Source organism: Anser brachyrhynchus (assembly GCF_964034855.1).
Source record: "Anser brachyrhynchus genome assembly, chromosome: 3".
NCBI lineage: Eukaryota > Metazoa > Chordata > Aves > Anseriformes > Anatidae > Anser > Anser brachyrhynchus.
This window is the reverse complement of record NC_137696.1, coordinates 121,520,803-121,530,239: the sequence shown is the minus strand read 5'-3', so window position 1 is coordinate 121,530,239 and position 9,437 is coordinate 121,520,803. Positions and strand designations below refer to the sequence as shown.

At 35.5% G+C, this 9,437-nt stretch overlaps 1 long non-coding RNA gene across 1 annotated transcript; it reads left to right on the top strand.

Moving 5' to 3' along the window:
• The first annotated feature begins 1,568 nt into the window (after nucleotides 1-1,568).
• Nucleotides 1,569-8,164, top strand: LOC308193657. The gene is made up of 3 exons (XR_013949842.1): nucleotides 1,569-2,427; nucleotides 2,855-2,996; nucleotides 5,468-8,164. It is a non-coding gene; the product is annotated as an uncharacterized lncRNA (long non-coding RNA).
• Nucleotides 8,165-9,437: the final 1,273 nt, after the last annotated feature.

Here is a 9,437-nt window from a genome sequence, read left to right as displayed (position 1 = left end):
GGCCTTACCTGTATCCTGGTTTTCTTCATTGTAGGTTTTGCACATCTTACACTTTGAGGGACAATAGAAAAAAAAATAATAAATATATATATATATATATAGTCCATCTTTCCACTTTGCCCAGTTTCTTACTGTTGGCAAGTACTGACCCTAGAGGACAGGTATGGGGCTTAGCTCACTTCTTAGTTCAGCAGGTCAGATCACGAGCCAGGAGAAATATTTGCTGTCAATTCCAGACAGTGACCTTGAACAAAGTGAAACTCCATAAAGTTCTTTTTTCTTATTATGCAATTGATCAAACTCCAGTGAATAACAGCCATATTGTAATAGATTTTCAAGGTCATCGGGTCCAAGCTAGTTTTCAGCCTCCCGGACTGTCTTGAGGTAGAGATTATAGGGGAAAAAAAAAAAAAAAGAGTTTGAACCCCGAGCCAAATGTCTCCTTCTCTTTCTGCCATATTGCCGTAGAACACATTTCTATGGCTTTGATATTTTATCCTAACAGCGTTATTGAGAAGTGGGATATATAGCTAGCAAAGTAAGGATTTATCTAGAAAAGTGGTCCATTGGAACAATAAAATAGTTGTGCCATCTTTTGTATGCTAGAGGATACAGAGCCTGGTTATTTGATTAACCTGAACCCTCTGAACTGCTTAACCTCCCTTGCCTGTGCCTGCACAACTTGGCACAAAGAACCTCACTGCTCTTGCCACTGATAGAGATCTGTTTATGGGAGGTGGATGGTGGTGCAGAAGAGGAGCAGTCCCTCTTGGCCCAGTTGCGCTCTTCCGCATGCCTTCTGCCTCAAGCCCAGCTCCACTGGGTTGATTTAGGTTCTGCCCAAAACTCCTGGCCCCCATCCCATTGCCCCACAGCAGGAGCAGGCCCATCTTCTCCCACTTTCCACTGGAGAGATAAAGAGCCCAAGAATCCCAAGAAGTCAATCATGGACATAAGGGAATGTATGAGATAGGAGGTGTTTTCTGGGGAGGAGACTGGCAGCGGAGGAGTGTTCTGTACTCCCACTGCAACCCCACAGTCTGCTCAGCTGTCAAGAGGAGGTTAATGAAGGTTAACGAAGAAAGAGGGAAAGGTTTTCTCCCTGGAATAACTTTGTGAAATCATTTGCAGCTCTACACAACTTCATTGACTCTTCTTGGTCTCCTCCTAAAGCCCCCCTTCATATCCCTGGAGCTTCCTTCAAACCCACATCTTCATCCTCCAGAACCCCACTGATCCTTCTTGCCACTCATCATCACATCTGTCTCTATAAAACTTTCACAGTTCTTCTGCCATGTTCACAAAATCTAATTTTGCCTAAGATATCTCGAATCAGGTCTGCTACAAGGCATGGGAAAAGATTTAAGATGCTGTGACAGCTTTACAGAAATTACTAACAGTTGCAAATATACTATTTCAAGTGAATGCAAGTGCTCATGAACATCTGTACTTGTATGTGTACATGCACAGTGGGGTGCATGATATAGCCTATGTGACAGAGACCAATACTGCTTGAGTCTTGTCTTTCCATTGCTCTAATTAGGTACTGAGTGGTAACGGAATTAACTTAAAACTGCTTCTACAGCTGTTTGACATTTCTGTTTATAACACAACCCATATAATTGTGTGTGAACTATTTGTTCATTTTGCTGAAAAAAGGGGGATCTAAGTTTGGAAGAAAATGTAGCTGATCAAGGGATATGTATCAGTGAGGTTTTACCACTGCAAGACAGAGGTTCGGGAGACCTGAAATCTTGAATTTAGGCCTGGGCAAAACACAGATTTCCCAGTTATGTTTAGCAGGAAACCTTTGCTTTCAGTCTTCTAGAGGTATTTTCTGTAGCTGGTCAGAAAAATAGAGGGAAATAATTTAATTGCACCCAATAAATATTTATTTTGGAGTGATACATGTAGACAGTCTACAATAACTCTTTTCTGAACACTGAACTAAAACTGGCAGCAAAATTAAATTGCTTTAAGACATCACTTGAGATCAAAAACCAGTAACAAACCCAGGAAGCCAGGAAGCTTAGCTTTGCTCCTCTCTTGTGTTTAAAATTTTGTCTTCATTTGAAGATGTTCAATCAAGCATAGGCAGTGAAATTAGCATGCTTAAAAGCTAACAAACAAACACAAACAACAACAAAAAATAAGTAAACAAACAAAAAACACCCACACACATTCAAATTTTTTGTTTTTCTAATGCTTTTAAGTCCTTAGTAAGCATGTATTGGCCATTCTCTAATTATGGTTTTCTTTGGATCACTGCCATATCTGATAATTAGAGCATTTAACACCTGAAATTACACCTGCAACGTTGGCTGCAAAAGGCCCAGGGCTCACAACAAATTCGGTTCTTTCATCATTTCATACTAAGAGGGATGATCAGATGTCCACAAAATGCATCAGTATAAACCCTTTGAAAAGGTAAGTATTTGTAATTTGCTCATTGAGAGTTTAAGGATATACAGTGAAATTATAGAATTGCGTCAACATCCTACTGTTTGCTCTGTCTCTCTTTTTGGGGCAGGCCATGGGCATGCTTGCCAGAAACATTTTGAAAGTTCTGTTTTTCTTCATAGGTTGGATTTGCAGACCCAAAATGATGTAATTTAATCAGAGCTGTACTAGATCTAAAGAAATAGTATGTCCTAGGAAGTCCATATATCCTCTCCAGTGTCATAAAATGTATAGATATGCTTATATTTATCTAGGTTTTGGTTTTGGTTTATTTATTTATTTATTTTCAGATAGATCTTCTCCAGTGTCATACAATGTATAGATATGCTTATATTTACCTGGGGTTTGTTGTTGTTTTAATTTATTTATTTATTTATTTATTTATTTCCTTCAGATAGTTATTTTTTGATGCAGAAATGACATACGTTCAATGGCCATTCTAATGCCTTCTCATCATCAGGACCTTGGACTGAATGATTAAAAACAAAGGATCTTGAGATTTTTCAGAGCTTAATTATCAGCTTCCTTCTCTACAGGTGATTTTTCAATTTAAAATTAGTTACCCATGCCCAAATATGCTCCAAAGCTGTCACTTAATGGTAGGATTCATATAGTCAGTGAGCTCTGTGGAGAGATATCAAAGCTAATGGCAGCGTTGAACCTCAAAAGTAAATTTATAGTACACTGTCATTGTAGTCTGTCCTAAAGTTGTATGTGTTAAACTAGTTAAGTGTTTTCTGGTAGTGAAATATGTAGCCGCAGGCAATGAGAAACAGGATTTTTAGGGACATTAAAATCTTTCTTACTATAAGTTATTTTATTTGAAGTGAGTTATAAGTAGATAAAATGTTCGGCACAGATACGATTTCAAATGATGGCACTGATTGATTTACTGCATTCAGCTCTGGAGCCCCTGATATAAGGACATGGACCTTATTAGAGCAAGTCCAGAGAAGGGCCATGAGGATGACCAGAGGGCTGTAGCACCTCTCCTACAAAGACAGGCTGAGGGAGTCAGGGTCTTTCTGCCTGGAGAAGAGAAGGTTCCGAGGAGACCTCACTGCAGCCCCTGTGTCAGAAAGATAGCAAAGTTATGCTCCAAAAATATGAGTCAAAATTAAGCTATAGCATAGATATATTAAAATGGGAGAAAAACAGAATATGGAAGAAATACCAACACGAGGAGTTTCATTAAGCATTTCATCTTGAATTTATTCATGAATGAACTATTAATGTTCATTTTTTACCAGGATAAAAACTATTGCTTATAGTTTATAGAGGTTTTATAGAGGTTTAGTTGTTCTAGAAAAAGTTAACTCCAACAATCATTCCACCAGACTGCATAATGCTGAAAAAAACATTTTAGCTATTTTAATTAATTGTCACTAACTCTCTCTTTCTCTCTTCATATATATACATATCTATATATACAGTAGGTAGTTGCTATATAAGGCAATATACCTATGGTATATAGACATGTAGGAGAATATGGCTACAGAATATGGAGGTAACAGTCCTAATGACATAAGTAGCACACCTCTTCCAGAAAGGAGACAGATTGTTAAAGATTAATCAAACTTTACACTTAAAAGGGAAGCCCTGGTTAATGATCCGTATTTCAGTTTCTTTCCTGGTATCTATCAACATTCTGTTGAGCACCTTATTGATATTCATTTATTCATCCTCACTGCAGTGCTGTGGGGCACAGAACCTCACTGTGCCTTTCACTTCAGTGATGCACTGAACAAGCAACAAAGGAACAGGTTTCCAAAAAGACATAGGGATGGAAACAAAATCAGAAGTAGAAAGCAAAAAGTTGTTCATGGTGAGGTCCTGCCTGAGAAGACCAAACATTTGAATTTCCTTTTAGGAAGAAAAGAAACCCAGCACTTTCCTTCCACAGTTCTTGTACCTATTTTGGCCACTGAAGTGCCATAGGGAAGTGGAACACTGGTAGCTGCATTCAGGGGCTTCTGTTGCTGATATTTTACTTTGTTACATCAAAACGGTAGCCAGGTTTCACTGTGGAGTCCAGTTTACATGACGAACATATAACATTTTCAGAGAATGACAATAAAGACTGCTTCCTCAAATGACAAAGGCATGGGAACATCACCATTGTGAGTCAAAGCTGAACCTGGACAGGAAATGAATGACGTGCTAAGCTCTAGGGAGTTGTACTGGTGCAAAATTAGAGACTGCTACAGTTCTGCAATAACTGTAAATTAACTAGGGGAGTTGGAGGAATGAGCTTTTAAAATCTAGCTCCTAATTCCCTGTAAGTTCTGTTTTAAATTTGCAAATATTTTCACAATTAAACAAAATGTGTACCAACACACACTTAATTTAAAACACAGATGGCATTTTGTTATCTATGGTCCATATGGACCAATATATTAGAGTGGACCAAGCCATTAAAACACCTGCTAATACTTATCGTATAACAGTCTATAACTGCATAAATTTATCTAAAAACATTCTTAGGTGACTGAGGATAGACTCCATTTTCATGCACTGACAGTGCAGATATCAAGTTTACGCTTAAAATTATTATTCAGCTTATATATTCCTCTCCAAAAGTAACTGATTCATCAAAACTTGAAAGCATGCTAAATTCAGCTAAAAACAAAGACCAGAAGCACCATTGTGCTTTCTTTTTATTAATTGCTTAAAGGTTTAAAGACTCTTATCCAGGTAGAGGAGGTTGTTCATTTTAAACATTATTATTTGGGTTATCAAATCTTGATTTCTATCATATTTAGATATCTACGTAAAATGAAGACATTAAACGTTCTTGAAAATCTTCAGATATTACATATGTGGATGAGATCTCTGTATGTGTAGAATTAGGGAAAATGTAACACCTTTATCTTATTTAATAAATTCCCTTTTACATGAACATAGTCCCTTATTAATGTCTCATAAATGTCTTATTAAAATCTAGTACTCTAGGCATGGTTAGAGTTGGGTCAGAGACTGATTTTTCTTATTACTGCATCCCGCTCAGTCCCGCATTGAACAGGAGACTGGACTAGATGACTCAAAAGTCTTCCCCCAAGACAACATTTCAGCAAATCATTCATCCAAATGAGCAAGGCATCAAGCAGGATATTTGAAGTACTTTTTCCACCTCAGCCACTACACTGCTAATTTAGTTAATGTTCTTACTTTATACCTATTCCTATGTCTTAAGAGCATCATATTACTTAAATAGGTAATGATAACTCCTTTTAGTTTTGTTTTCCTTGTTTTTCATGATTCTTTACACTAGCTGTTGTAGAGTATATATCAACAGTGACATTTTCTTAATGATTTGTCTTTATTCCTAGATGGGGGGAAAAAAAAAAAAAAAGAAAGGAAAAATGAAGAGTCAGAATAATGGCACATATATATTCAGAAGATTCCCAAATCGGGAAAAAATTCTTGTCATAAGGGTGTATGCTGCACATAGCACAGTTGGGGAACAACTACTTTCTAAATTAAGGCGTGTAAGGGTGGTAGTCAACCCTACAGGGAAAAATGACCTTTTCAATAATAATCTTGAAAATTTGAGTGGTTTGGGGGCTTTTTTGGTAGCTGTTGTTCTGTTGTCAATTTCTGTGGTTACATTTTGTGAACAGAATAAAATATTTGAGATTTAAAAAATTAGATGAAAAAGACAATTTCCCTTTTAAGATGTCTGTAAAGAGGAAAAATAAACTTCTTATATGTGTGTATGTATAAATATACATGCATATAAAACATATTTTATGATATATTCAATTTCTAATTAACTATAGATTGATATTCAAGAAATTTTTTATCTTAGTTTAAAAAAAATAGTTCCTTAAACTTTTGTCCTTTTCATCAGTGCTCCAAATGCAAGCACAAGAGAGTAATTGTTTTCTGTTCTTTAGAAATTAATCTTCAAATTTTTTGTATGCAAAGTAGGGAGTTGTAGTAAGTCCTGAAGTCATATTTCTTTCAGTTCTGGCAATCAGTGAAGTGAAAATCCCTTTGAAAATCTACTAACTTCCCTATTGTAGTTAAAAGAAGGAAATGGGTGTTTCCGGATCTCAATTCATTTCTTCCAACAGTAAATACTAAAATCTCACGTATGCATCATGTCATTAAAATGCCTAATTGTTCTCATTCACTTCAAGTGAATTCAAGTAACTGGTTGATATATAGACAACTATTTTTACTAGAATTCTGTGATAACACAGTTTAAGTTCTGGTGCTGTGTCCTGCTCCACTTCAAGTGATTTTTATACCACTCCTTTTATCTGTGATGATGGCTACACTTTACACAGATAAACTTGCAATAATATCCAGTTGCCACAGTTATTTCATCTTGGTCTGTAGTACCAAAATCAAAAACATGAATATATTACACAGATATAACCCCACCAAAAAAAATGTGAATCTCACGTTTTACCCATTTAAATCACATTTCTCATGTGAGAATGTTTTTAAGTGATCTAACACATACTTGACGCTCCATAGGTAGCCTTCATTCAGTGATAATTAATGGTAATTAATTAATTAATTCATTACAAATACAATTATTATGACATGATAGTAGTGTCCAAAGACATCAGTGAGGGATTATGGCACAAGCATGCAGGGTGTGTAGTAGAATGAAGCAACATCCTCTCCAAAGAGATTATGAATGGTGTATTTTGAAACAGCATACTGGAGCAACAAGCAGGAAAACCCAAAGAAATGGTGAAGAGCTCTTTGCAAACACCTTAAGGAAGAGATGTCTGGTGCCACTGGCTTAGGTTTGCTGAATGTTTTATGGATACATGATGTGAGTTGTAAAGATATTGTCAGGACAAGCTAAATCTTTTTAATCTTCACTTGTAACTTTGGAAACCAGAAACTTAAGGTGAAACTCATCACAGAGACACTGTGATGTCTATCTCATGGATTGACTTCTTTGCTTGTATTAAGATAAAGATACCTAAAAAGGAAAAGCAAGCTAAGAAATGGCAGCAGGTAGTTGAAAACATAATCTGTCTGTTGACATTGGTTAATGTACTTTTTGTGTCTGTGCAAAGAGGAATCAACGTTTAAAAGACACATTACTACTAACACATTGTTGATCATCTTAAAAAAAAAAAAAAAAAGTCAGAATGGGACTGAACTAAACTCCAAGGAGGAGATAACTAAGAGAGGACATAACTAATTCTGGGTATAAAGTATGCCATATCAGCAACATGAGTTTAGGAAAATTATTGCCACTCTTCAGAGAAAAGATTTCAAAAAGTAGTGTCTGATAAAATATGCATCCTATATTTAGGATCTGTAAACTAGAACCACATGGAGTGTTCTGCAAGCAAATTAAATCAGAGAAACTTTTCACTGATCATTTCTTTACTATATTTACTTCAGCATTTTGAAAAGTAAAAATTACGTTTTCTAATGTATATCATAAAATAACAGTTCATTTTTTTCTATAGATCTTCTATCAACATTTCTGTGAAAGAAGACAATTGAAAACATTATTTTTATTATAAGCAGTATTTTAGTTAAAGTGGTTCTTTAAAACCACCTCTTGATTTGGAACATAATTGTTGTTAAACAAGATTCCTCCACTCCTTGTTGTCTGTGAAAGAATCAGAACTTTTCCTGCTGTAATTACCATAATAAAAAATAGAATGCACTAACATTTACATTTATTTTATCCAAAGATTTAATACACCCAATTTCACCTTTAAGCAATTACAGAAGATGGATTTGGTACTAGGTGAGACTGGACTCCACTGCAGAATACACACGTTACAATAATCTATCTTTATTAGATAGTTAAAACAGCCAGTACAACGATTATTTGTTCTCTGCACAAACATTGCCATTTTTAAAATTTAAGAAGAATTCATTATCTATGTTACCAAAGATTTAGATCCTCTTAATTAAAGCTTATGAAAATTATTAGAAGCTTTCAATAAACCTCTGACAGATTTTAATCATGTCATTTCACATAAATTGTGGTTAACTGCTTTGCCATCAAACCTATGGGCTTTGCTGAAGACATTAAATTTTGGCTTTCATAGAAAATGTCTAACATCTTAAATCCTGTGTTCAGTATAATTTTCTGTAATGGACAGAAAATGACTAGCAGAATTAGAATCTACAAATTCAGGGTATATTTATATGTTTCATTTTACTTTAATTGTTTTAAATCAGTTTTAAAACTTTTTTTTTCACCGTCTGACACTAATTAGCATTCTGAAGAAAAGATTATTACAGCCGATGACTAGGCCACCCCTGCAGCCCCCCTGCTACCAAAACCTCACCACAATACATGTACTCTGAATGACATGAGTGCTTCAAAAAGAGCACTGTTGATTTAAGGGGTTGCCTCTGTAACTGTTTTATAAAGTGAGTGACCCAAAATCTATAAAAAAATAAAATTAAATAAAAAAAAATCAAATTTGACTGGTGAATGGGGCTTAGATTCAAAAAATAATAATGATAATAATAATAATGAAGTCAAATCTAAATTTTTAGTTCATCTTCAATAATACACTGCTTGAAAGTTAGGGCTGTTTAATTCAGGGAACGTTCTGCAATGCAAAGCAAGGAATGTTGTATACACAATATGAAATTGTGAGTAATAAAGAACCACCAAAACTGAGCCAACTTGAGGCAGCAAGTACATATTGTTTAGTGCTTCTTGGCACAGATATGTTAACTTGGGTATGTGTGAAATTTCCTTTTATCACGTCATGTTCTGGGTTAACTCGTACTACACCTGCTGGTGTGTCTTTGTGGTGCAGACATAAACTGAGCATTTTAATCTCTCCCTAAAATAGACCCTTTTTAAGTTGCAAATTTTGTTAGAGAATAGAATGATTCATTACAAGTCCTCAGAGCAAAGGTCATTTCCTAACACTTCATTTGAGCTTTAGCAAATATTTGGGTTCTGAGCTCCACCTACAAGATGTACTGTCCCACCTCATGCAACATTAAAGGCTGTGCTCTATGTACCT